Raw genomic sequence first — 11,770 nt, 5'->3', positions numbered from 1 at the left:
GAGAGAGAGCGAGAGAAGAGAGAGAGAGAAAGAAGAAATCAGAATATGTCAGTAATTCATTCATTCAACAAACATTCCCTGGACAGTTACTTTCTGCAAGCTTAGTGTTGGGTTTGAGGGGACCTACAGTCTCTGAAGAGCTCAGTATATCTATCTGATTCTTAGCCATTAAAGGGTGGAAGGTGTCCCCAAAGTTCAACTCAAATCTGAGGCTATCCCATTTTCTCCCCGAAGTCTAATATAAACGCGTAATTTCAAGAATCCTTGGTCTGGTGGAAGAAAGAAACAGGAAAAAAAAATGAACAATTGCCAAGGGTTCTGATGAATAAGTGAATAACATGCTATGGGAACATAATAGGGAGGGGTGAACCCCAACCAAGAAATTCAAAGGTTGAGGAAAGAACAGGGCAATGATCACTTATTAAAGACTTAAAATTAAAAGAGGGGTATCTGGGTGGGGTTTTGAAGGATAAATAGGAGTATTCCAAGAGGGCTGAAAGCGAGAACACCACGTGAAAAGGCCAGAAAGTAGGGGCACGTTCAGTCTTGCCCTCGGAGTTCTGGACATGTGGCATCCCTGTCTACAGCTGCCCTCCCCTCCTCTCCTGCCTCCAAGACAACCTTCAGCTTTTTCCAGATCTCCCGCAGGAGGTCCCATTTATATGACCCTCCTCACATCCTGCTTCTTAAAAGATTGGACATTCCAGGACTATGCATCCTAGACGACGTACACTAATATTATGTTAATAAAGAAGGTGGGGCCAGGAGCGGTGGCTCACGCCTGTAATCCCAGCACTTTGGGGGTCTGAAGTGGGCAGATCACCTGAGGTCAGGAGTTCAAGACCAGCCTGGCCAACATGGCAAAACCCCATCTCTACTGTGGTGGCAGGTTCCTATAATCCCAGCTACTCAGGAGGTTGAGGCAGGAGAATCGCTTGAACCCAGGAGGCAGAGGTTGCAATGAGCCAAGATTGCACCACTGCCCTCCAGCCTGTGCAACAGAGCAAGATTCCATCTCAAAACAAAACAAACAAACAAAAAAGAAGGTGGTACAGTGGAAATAATAACAACCACTAATGGAGTATGTACTGTGTACCAGGAAATGGTTACTTGCACATCTCACCTCATTTAACCCTCAAAACAACCCTTAAAGGTGAGTCCTGTTAGTGATGTTCCCCATTTTGCAGAGAACAGTGAGGTTTAAAGAGCCAAAGGACTTGCCCTGGGCTGGGTGCAGTGGCTCACGCCTGTAATCCCAGTACTTTGGGAGGCTGGGGCGGGCGGATCACAAGGTCGAAGTTTGAGACCATCCTGGCTAACATGGTGAAACCCTGTCTCTACTGAAAATATAAAAAATTAGCTGGGCGCAGTGGCACATGCCTGTAGTATCAGCTACCTGGGGGGATGAGGTGGGAGAATCGCTTGAACCTGGGAGGCAGAGGTTGCAGTGAGCCGAGATCACGCCACTGCACTCCAGCCTGGGTGACAGAGCAAGACGCCCTCTAAAAAAAAAAAAGGGACTTGCCCGAGGTCACTGAGCTGGCAAGAGGGCTCTGGGACTTGAACCCAGACCTGTCTGATCCCAAAGTCTTTCACCACCTCATTTCTCTACAGTTATCTGGGTTGTTCCCCATGGCCTCTTGTGAGGGTCAGGAAAAGCCTTCAGAACTGAGGGCTTGCCTAGTTGCCAACTGCATTAGTTTCCCTTTCTTGACAACTGGCCTGGAGACAAATTCCCAGGACTACATGTGGGAAGGGCTGGCTCATGAACTCAGCTTCAACCTACTTTTTTCTCTCTTTCAGATGGAGCAACACCATCAGTCAGAAGGTAGCAGATGGCACAGGGCTTCCGCGTAAGGCCTGCATCACCTGAGTCCTGGTTTTCTCATCTTGTATGAGGCCCACCCGCTTCAAAAGGTTGCGACAAAAAAAACAACCGAGATAATTTGTGCCCCTGGCACATAGGAAACACTCAATAAGGCCGGGCGCAGTGGCTCACACCTGTAATCCCAGCAGTTTCGGAGGCTGAGGCAGGTGGATCACTTCAGGCCAGGAGTTCGATACCAGCCTGACCAACACAGCAAAACCTCGTCTCTACTAAAAATACAATAATTAGCCAGGCATAGTGGTGTGCACCTGTAGTTCCAGCTACTCAGGAGCCTGAGGCAGGAGCATCTCTTGAACCCTGGAAGTGGAGGTTGCAGTGAGTGGAGATCGCACCACTGCACTCCAGCGTGGGTGACAGAACAAGACTCTGTCTCAAAATAACAACAACAACAACAATACTCAATAAATGGTGACCACAAGGGATAATCGTTTTTCTATTATAATTCCTATCATCTTACTGTTCAAATGAATCACAGGACCCTAGACAGTCAGAACCAGGACACCAGCAGGGACCAACCCAGGCCAACCTTCCCACTTAACTAAAGAAACAGGCCCAGACCGAGGGCTGCCCTAAGGCCTCACGGTCCATCTGCAGCAGGCGCCTTCTCTGATATCTCCCAGGAATTGTGCATGATCTGAACTTTGACAGCGTCTGCAACCTCACATATTACCTGTTTCCCCAGTTTCTTTCTACCCTGGATAAACTGGACAGATGTTCATCCTGGAATGTGCCATGCCATGTCTTGTTCCGCCTTTTGCATATGCTGTTCCCTCTGGCTAAGACACCTTTCCACCCCGTCCTCACCTGGCCAGCATCTAGTCCACCACAGCTCACCTTAGATACTCCTGCCTCTGAGACACCTCCCCCGTTTCCTTATGTCCATGGGGGCAGAGGGCACCTCTGGGTTCCCACCCTGCCTATGTAACCCCCACTGAATCACACAGTTTACGTGGCTGTAATTTGGTTTAACCATCAGTCTTCCCCTCTGGGTCCTGAGCGTGTGGGCGGCAGGGACGTATCCTGTCCACCCTTGATACTCAACATCCTCAAGAGGCTCTCATCGCACCCACCGTGTGAAATGAAGGAATCACTGAGGCTTGAACCCAAGTCACAGGACTCCAAACATCCCCCTTGGGAGACTTGTTTCCAAGGCAACAAAGAAAGGAATTCAGATAAAAGAAAAAAAAAATAGAAATGACTTGATTTTACAAGTCAATCCCAGATTATTTATAAACCAAGCCCAAGATTATTACCTTGTGTTAATTTATCACATTCTTCTTCAAATAGTCATTTTAGTGACCTAAGATGTCTTTAATTAACCTTGGGATGAGCAAAAAAAAAAAAAAAAATCATCTGGCAAGGAATCTGTCTAGAAACAGACAGAAACTCATCACCTTTCTTTATCAGTCCCCACCCTCAGCTCAAGCAGAAAGCAGCGTTTTCCACGCTGTGGAGAGTCTGCCATGCGGCCCTGCCTGGCATGGTGAAGCCAATCAGTAATTACAGCCCCTCTTCCAAGAGCCAGGCCTCTCATAAGGCTGCAAACCCTGGCCTTCTCTAAAATGGAAAAAGGCAGGCGGCAGGCCCCCACCTAATTCCCCTGCCTGACTTATCTCGCTGGGTGACCCAGTGGTTCTGGGGGCAATCAGCCCCCAGGAAGGAGGAGGGGAGCTCTGCTGGTGTCTTTGGCCACACTGCCTGGGGCTGGACAGCACGCTTCTTTCCACCGAAGTAGCTGAAGTCCCACATGGTTGGCTCAGTTAGCAAAACAAAGCAACATGTTCTTGGGAAACAGCAAATGAGAACAGGGAGGAGGAACACTTGACCTCCCTTAAGAAATGTATTTCTGACCAGTGAGTTTGCTTTACTCGGCTGACCTGCCCCCTAAGCAACACTCCCAGATTATGAAGGTCTCCATGAGTATCATAAAAGATTGAAAAAATGAGAAAGCCTTTCTGGCCTTTCTTTCCTTGCTCCCTCCCTCCTGTCCTGACTTCAACAAGCACTTAATCTTTAGTGCCTACTATGAACCAGGTACTATAGCAGGGAAGCAAGAGGCTCACTCCTGATTCCGTGCGACGGTTTTACCTGGGGTTTGTAGTAAGCACAGTCGCAACTCACAGTAGCTGTCATTCACCAAGGGACTACTGTGCGCCCTACTGCCTCGCTGACACGTATAACCCAGGAAGGCTGTAATCTCCATTGTATGATGGGACAACAAAGGCTCTGGACAAATGACATCGCTAGTCCAAGTCATGCATCTGCTATGTGCAGAGCGGTGACACAACGCACGGCTGGGTGGAACTGAAAGCCTGTGCCCTTAACCACCGGGCTACCCTGCCCCTGTGAATACCCCCATTTGTGTCAGCTGAATTATGGGGTACAGAAGATGTGGTCACAGGAGGGAAGACCTTGACGTGTGTTCCTCCTTCCCTCCACTCCATTTGGCTTTCTCCTACTCACACGTAGATTGGCCGCGAACCCCAACTAAAGCCTGACGGTGAAAAACACAAGGTTCGCCAACATGGCTTTGGGGACCCCCCTCCCGTACTGCATTCTGACAAAAACTCAACCACGCTAACAGCTCCAGTGACCAGCAGGTCTGGGTGGCCTCAGAGGGCATCTTCCATGCCCTCCTGCCCAGGCTGAATGGAGAGGAAGAGCCAGGCTCTGCCCCACACCACTGTGGGGCCCCAGGCAATGCTCCCCTTCTCTCCGGGATGTGATTCCCCAAGGCAGCTACCCAGGAAGACCACAGGAAAGACCAACTCAAAACCCTCGGCCTTCCTCTGCAAAGCCACCAGACCCACTTACAAATACTGTGTGGCCTGGGGCCCTTACACAGCCTTCTCCTGCCACAGCTGCCTCCTTTTGCAGATGGAAATCATGACACCTACCTCCCAGGTATTGGTGCAAGCCAAGAGCACACAGCAGGCTCCCAGCAACGGGCACAGATATTCCAATGGGGACTGCCCCATTGGAATCCACCATTGGAATGAGTGTGGCTTAAGTACCCACATTTGGCCGGATGCAGTGGCTCACACCTGTAATACCAGCACTTCAGGAGGCCAAGGTGGGTGGATCACGAGGTCAGGAGTTCAAGACCAGCCTGACCAACATGGTGAAACCCCATCTCTACCAAAAATACAAAAATTAGCCGGGTATGGTGGCACACGCCTGTGATCCCAGCTACTCGGGAGGCTGAGGCAGGAGAATCGCTTGAACCTGGGAGGCAGAGGTTGTAGTGAGCAGAGATTGCACCACTACACTCCAGCCTGGGTGACAGACCAAGACTCTGTCTCAAAAAAAAAAAAAAGTACCTACATTTTGAAAAACAAACTTATAAAGAGAAATGCCCTCTTCCCCAGGCTAAATCAACACTCGTCCAAAGGCTGCTCTGATGCTCTAATAGGGTACATATTTCCTAAGAGCTGACGGGATATACTGTGTGTGCCAGGCCCCACATCGTCTCACGTCATCCTCCCAAGCATGGTTTAGGTTAAGGCTCCAAAGTCTGACTGCCTGGCCCTCCAGCTCCTTGCTGTGTGATCCTGGGCAAGTAACTTACCTTCTCTAGCCTCACCTTCTTTGCCTTTAAAAGGGGAGAAAAACAGTACCCTTCTTACCAAGTGGTGGTAACATTATATGCTCTGACCAACTCATGGGAACAAAACATGTATCCCCATCGTACAGAGGAGAAAATTGAGGCAGAGAGTGAAGGCTGGAGGTTGTGCAGTGGCTTAGTGGCAAAGTCTGACTTGGAGGCCTGTGCTCAGCAGCTTTGGCTCTCTGGGCAAGGGAACAGTGGTACCACGCCCCACCCCCATCATTTCCATCATGCCGCTGGGCAGCCCCCACCCCTCTCTCATGTCACAGCTGCTGTGAGGAATGGTCTCCACTTGCAGAGCACGCCTCCACACAGGAGTGCTTTCTCCTGACCCGGCTGGAGGTCTGTTCTCATGTGACTCGCTTCTCTGCACTCGGAGAGCCTCTCTTTTGCACCACCAACGCTGTTCCAGGAGCCATGCTGGGGTGGGCGGGGAGGGCAGGGAATGGGGCAGCCAGGCAGCTCTGGCATCTTGACAAAGGGGTATCACTCCACAGGTCCCCATGGCAGCCCACCTTTTGGGTACAATGCACATTCCACAGCCTCAGAGTCCTAGACCTTGGGCTAGCCTGGATTTAATCTCTTCCAGAGGCCCCGGCATCAGGGCAATCAAAGCAAACCCCCCAGCTCCCTCCACCCAGTTTTTTCCAACCCAGAGCTGCCTGCAGATCCTACGCAGCCTTGATGCTTCCTGCTTCTGAGTCACAGCTGTGAGGTTACTCTCCAGACCCTATCACAGCACCCTTTCGCTTACACTTTAATAATTATAACTACTTGGTATTTCTCTAAGTGTTTATTTATTACTGTCCCTCTAAGGAAGGCTTATAAGAACAGAAATCTTCTATGTCTTAGTCTCCGCTATTGCCCCCTGTGCCTGGCACACTGGAGGCATTCGGTAAGTGTTTGTTGAATGGATAAATGAATGAATGAAGTAAAGAAGGGAAGGAAAGGGGAGAGAGAGGAGGGGAGGGGAGGGGATGGAAGAACTACTCTATTTGCAACGTAATGCCTTCTCTTCCCCACCCCTTTCTCTGGCCAATTTCTATTTTGTGCTGATGCCACCACCTCCAGGAAGCCTTCTTTGCTGCTCTCTCCTCCACGTAAAGTGCCTTCTCTGTGTTCCTCAACTCCTGGGCTTCTCCCATCACAGTATTCTCTTTGCCATTCTGTATGTGTCAATTTTTCACAACCCTCTGCCTACCAAATCCTGGCCAATGGGACCTGGGGGCAAGTGGACTACAGGGAGAAGTCTTCCTCGTGATGCACCCTCTTCCTTGGTGGGATGTTGTCCGGGCTCCTGAGGATGGCTGGAACTGTGGCAGCCATTTGGGGACCATGAGGGAATAAGATGCTCAGAAAAGTGTAGGAAGATGGGAAGAACCTAGGTGGATCTCTGCATCCAGGACTTGGAAAACTTCCCGTAAAGGGCCATATAGTAAATATTTCAGGCTTTGCAAGTCACATGCAGTCTCTATCACACCTTCTTTGTGTTCTGGGTGGTTTTTGGTTTCTTTTACAACCTTTTAAAAGTGCAAAACTCATTCTTGGTTCACAGGCCATACTTTGCCGAAAACCATACTAATACCAGCTGGTGAACTCATCACAGAGAGGACAGGAAGAACTCCCAGCTTAGCTCCCCAACTACCATCTGCGGCAGGCAGGGAACACGTCTGGCTCTGCAGCTCCAAATCCTCCCTCTCCATCTGATCCCAGGGACAGTGCTATTGCTGGCAGGCCCAGCAGAAAACCTAGGCTTCCTCCACTGGGTGCTGCACCTTCAAAGAAATTTTTTGTCTTGGCTAGAGAAGACCAGGACCAGAGACAAGGGAGAAGAAAGCCGAAGGCTAACCAGAACGGTGAGGTCATGCTAAGTCAAAAAGGATCAGGAAACAGAACCACAAAAAGGAACAAAGATGAGGCTGCGATTTGGGCATAAGGGGATGAGTCTAGAAGGACTTAGCAGTCATCAGTATTCCTACAGCTTATCATTTACATGTTTCTTGATTTTTTTTTTTTTTTTTTGACGTAGTCTCGTATTGTCACCCAGGCTGGGGTGCAGTGATGTGATCTGGGCTCACTGAAAGCTCCGCCTCCCGGGTTCACGTCATTTTCCTGCCTCAGCTTCCCAAGTAGCTGGGACTACAGGCGCCCACCATCACACCTGGCTAATTTTTTGTATTTTTAGTAGAGACGGGGTTTCACCATGTTAGCCAGGACGGTCTTGATCTCCTGACCTGTGATCCACCCGCCTCGGCCTCCCAAAGTGCTGGGATTACAGGCGTGAGCCACTGCACCCAGCCTCTTGCTGTTCTTTTAGAGAGGCATAGCATTTGTAATTTTTATTGTTTTTTGCTCCCAGATGCTGGAATGTGATTCTGTGCAGAGACTGGACTGCATGGCACCCCGCCTTTCATAAGAACCACACCTACCTTTCCCCATAGAATCTCTAGAATCACAGAGTGAACTGGATGGTAACTCTGCCATTTTACAGAGTAGGAAACTGAGGCTCAGAGATGTTCGGTGTTGTGCTCAAGGTCACTTAGCTAGGAAATGACTGTATGAGGCCTGGACCTGGGCTTGTCTGGTCTGCAGGCTGGGGAACTTTTGTACACACACTCTGGAGGCAGCCTTCCTCATGTCTCAAGAAACACTACCTGAGACTCAGCACACTCATATCTGTCTGTCTTGTGGACTACAGTATCCCCACTCCTTAAAACACTCAATAAAGAGCTGGGGAACGAACAAGTGGACATAGCATAGAACCATGCGCAGAGCCGGGGCTCGGCGAGAATCAGAGGGAGGCAGGAGGGATGGAGAGGAAGGAAGGGCCGGCTTCCTGGTGCTCCCAGATCCACCCAGGACACAGGCTGTGCTCATGAAAACACAAAGTCGTGAGAATGCGGATGCGTACCTCCTGGGGCTGGGCTCAGACAGCAATGGTGACGCATCTTCCTAAGCGCTCATTTTCACAATCACCTTTCTCAAGGCACGTGGCATATTTTCTTACAATACTGCTCAGAGCTTTAATCCTACCTCCCTATCTTTTCTTTTCAGAAAGAAAAGGAGGCCTGGAGAGGCCACTGGAGGAAGGCCTGGGGATTCTGCTGCGTCAGCCTTCACTAAAATGAACTAGCTAGTCCCGCTCTGCTCCTTCTTCGAGTTCTCTTTAGAGGTATTCTCATTCTCACCTTTTACTTCCCACCCCGGGACCTGCTCACCTCCCACCTGCTGCGGGGCCTTGGATAGATGCAGGTGCTGCCTGGGCCTGCATCCTCTCAGCTAATGAGGAGGGGTTGCCGTGACAATCTATAAGGGCCCTTCAGGTCTCCACTCCCGATTCATTCACTCCACAAAGCCACGCTGGGGGTCTGCACGTGCCACGCGCGGCACAACATGCTGGTCCCTCTGGAGGGCTCCGAGCTCTTGGCAAATGACCAACACCTGCGTTTCAACTGGGCAGCCCTGCTCCCATTTCACCACCCTTCATCCCAGGTCTCAAGAAGGCAACAGAAAATGCCCTGTTTGGAGCTCTGACAGAACAACCCCTCTCTCAAGAAGGTCTGAGTTGATGGTTTGCTTTCTTCAAAAACAAGAGCGATGCTTTAAGTTGGGAGCAGCCTTCGTGTTTGGATGTGGACACCTGCACAGTCCTCAGGGTGTCCCCAGGTATCTCTCTCTCCTCCCTCCCTTCTTTAATCCAAAGTGAAAAGTCCTGGGAGGCAAGGTAGGGGGCTGGCAAAGTGCCTGCAAACCAGCATCACCGCCAGGAACAGAAGCAGAAGGAGCGGGCACAGCGACTATGCGTGTGCGTGTGTGTGTGTGTGTGTGTGTGTGTGTGTGTGTGTTGGGAGCAGGGAAGATCCCGATACCTCTCCATTCTTACTCTAACAAGTTATTTTCAGGGTATAATAATAACTGCCTGCCCGTCCCCACCAAGTGTTCTCATTTCAAAACGGACTTAATGAGATCCCTTGGAGGAAGGACTTCTCCAAGCAATTGAACACACTGTGCAGTAATGAGCTGCCAGCAGCGAGTGTCACTTAATGGAAACCAAGCGAACAGAAACAGGTCGGGGGAGGGAGTAGCCGTCCCTTAGGCACCTATTGTGCCCAAGCACAGCGCTAGGCACTCTACAGGGGTTGACATCCATTATTTCACGGCATTCCACTAACAGCCCTGCAAGGTCTTGTCTCTCCTCTTGAAAGATGAGAAATCTGAGCCTCTGATCTGGTTCCTAAGTTGTGAAGCATAGCTAGGCTGCCTGCTCAAAACTGGACCCTCCACCAATGCGCTGTGTGACTTCAGACAAGTTACTGCACCTCTCCGAATCTCAGTCTCCTCATCTGTAAATGGGGTTAACGATAGCAATCGCTTCATAGGGCTTGTGTGAGGGTTGTGTGAGACACTGCCTAGAAACTACCCAGCACATAGTAAGTGCTCAATGAACACAGTCACTTGCCAGTTGGATTTAAACCCAGAAACCTGTCTGCTTCCAAAACTCAGTAAATTCTCTCTTTCCACTAATTTGCAACTTCCCCGTCCACACTCAGCTGGTGACCTTGAGCTCACCCTCCCTGTTCCCTGCATCTGGGAGGCCACCCTGCCTCCCTCCAGTGCAGGCGGCGGAGGGACCACACTCACAGCCCAGGCCAGTCTCTCCTCTTGTGCTGTGATGCCGTCTCCTCCCACCAACTCGCAACAGCTCCCCTGGATCTAAAGCTGCTCCCTCCACACTCTTCCCTGTTGCAATAAAACATGGCACCACCCGCCTGTTATTCGGGCCAGACACTGGGGACCCTCCGTAGTTGCTCTTCTACCCCAGATCTTCCACATCCATTCCCATTGGCTTGAACTTGGAACTAGAACCTGAACCCGACCACTTCTCCTTGCTTCCTACCCACCCCAGCACTGGATCCAAGTCCCCACTGCCGCTGGCCTCCCTGCTTTACCTCCTGCCCCTCCAGTCCACTCCCCACACATCAGCCTGGCTGGGCTTGACAATTCTCCATCCTATGATCTTAGCCTCCACCAAAAACGCTCCTTCATCTCTCCACTACAGCCAGAATAAACTCTACACATTCTGCCCTGGCCCACAAGGCCCCCACTTGCTTCCCCCACGTGCCCGGTGGGAGGCTGGCAATATTGGCCTTACTATGCCTCAACCTCTCTCAGCTTGTTCCCACTGCAGGGCCTTTGCACATGCTGTTCCCTCTGCCTGCAGCCTCCTTCCCCAGATCCCTGTGTGGCTGACTCCTTCCCTCAGAGCTCTACCCAAATGTTATTCCAGTCACGCTTCCTCCCAGTCTCATCACCTGTTTCATTGTCACATCATTCCGTTTCCTTGTCTTCATGCATTTATCTGTATTTAGAATTATTTATCTTTCATATGTAATAGCTGTTTCTCCCACTAGAACACGCACTCAGCCCGGGCAGGAACTGTGTTTTTCTTATTCCCCTCTGATGCTTAGTGACTATAACAGCGTCGGGCACAGAGAAAAGACTCAATAAATATTTGTTGAGAGGATAAACAAAGGAGTAAATGAATGAACAAGTAAACTAAAGAATGAATGAATTAACACACAAACAAACATACAAGCCAAACTCTATGGGGCTGCACTTGCCCATCTCTAAAACGGAGGTGGTAATCCCAACACCCACAGGACCGTGATTAAGATGAACCTTGAGGAACCAGAGCCTAGGAGACGCTCAACAAATCCTTGCTGGTTGAAGCATTTCAGTCAGTGGGGACTCAGCAGCAGGTATCTCCTCTCAACCCCTTACTGAATAAAATGCATTTAATAGTCAAAATCCTGTAACAGAGATATAGCAGTTGAAGGTCCAAGGAAGAACGCATGTGAGAACACGATTCACTGTATTACCCGTAGCCATGGCAACTGAAATCTTCAAGTGCAGTTCTGCCTCAATTTAGTTTTCTACGCAGAAATTTTTAAAGGAAATGTTCAGATTTCTATCTCTGCTGACATTCTTATAGAATAGGCATCCTCATTTGGCTTGGGGAGGAAAAATGCAAAATGCCAGATTCCCACAAGGTAAACTGGTTTATGAAGAAAGAAGACTTTTGTTTTTGGCAGCATGAGTTCAGTTCCGAGAAGTGGAACAAAATCATTGTCATCATCATCACCATCATCAGCAACAAACAACATCTTTGCTTGAAACAGAATGGACCAGGCCAGGCACGGTGGCTCACATCTATAATCCCAGCATTTTGGGAGGCCAAGCTGGGCAGATCACCTGAGGTTAGGAGTTCGAGACCA

General features: G+C 49.9%; 1 protein-coding gene and 1 long non-coding RNA gene across 2 annotated transcripts in view; one reads left to right on the top strand and one right to left on the bottom strand.

The window, feature by feature from the left end:
• LOC105522273 overlaps positions 1 to 2,280 on the top strand; it is a 10,066-nt gene extending 7,786 nt beyond the window's left edge. Inside the window, exon 5 of the long non-coding RNA XR_001003417.1 lies at positions 1,804 to 2,280. This is a non-coding gene — a long non-coding RNA (uncharacterized LOC105522273). The remainder of the gene's footprint in view (positions 1 to 1,803) is intronic.
• Positions 1 to 11,770, bottom strand: part of KIAA1671 (KIAA1671 ortholog) — a 186,475-nt gene that overhangs the window by 88,068 nt on the left and 86,637 nt on the right. The window lies entirely within an intron of this gene.

Source organism: Colobus angolensis, unplaced genomic scaffold, assembly GCF_000951035.1.
Source record: "Colobus angolensis palliatus isolate OR3802 unplaced genomic scaffold, Cang.pa_1.0 Scaffold423, whole genome shotgun sequence".
Classification (NCBI taxonomy): domain Eukaryota; kingdom Metazoa; phylum Chordata; class Mammalia; order Primates; family Cercopithecidae; genus Colobus; species Colobus angolensis.
The sequence above is the reverse complement of the archived record's forward strand: the minus strand, read 5'-3'. Positions and strand labels throughout refer to the sequence as shown.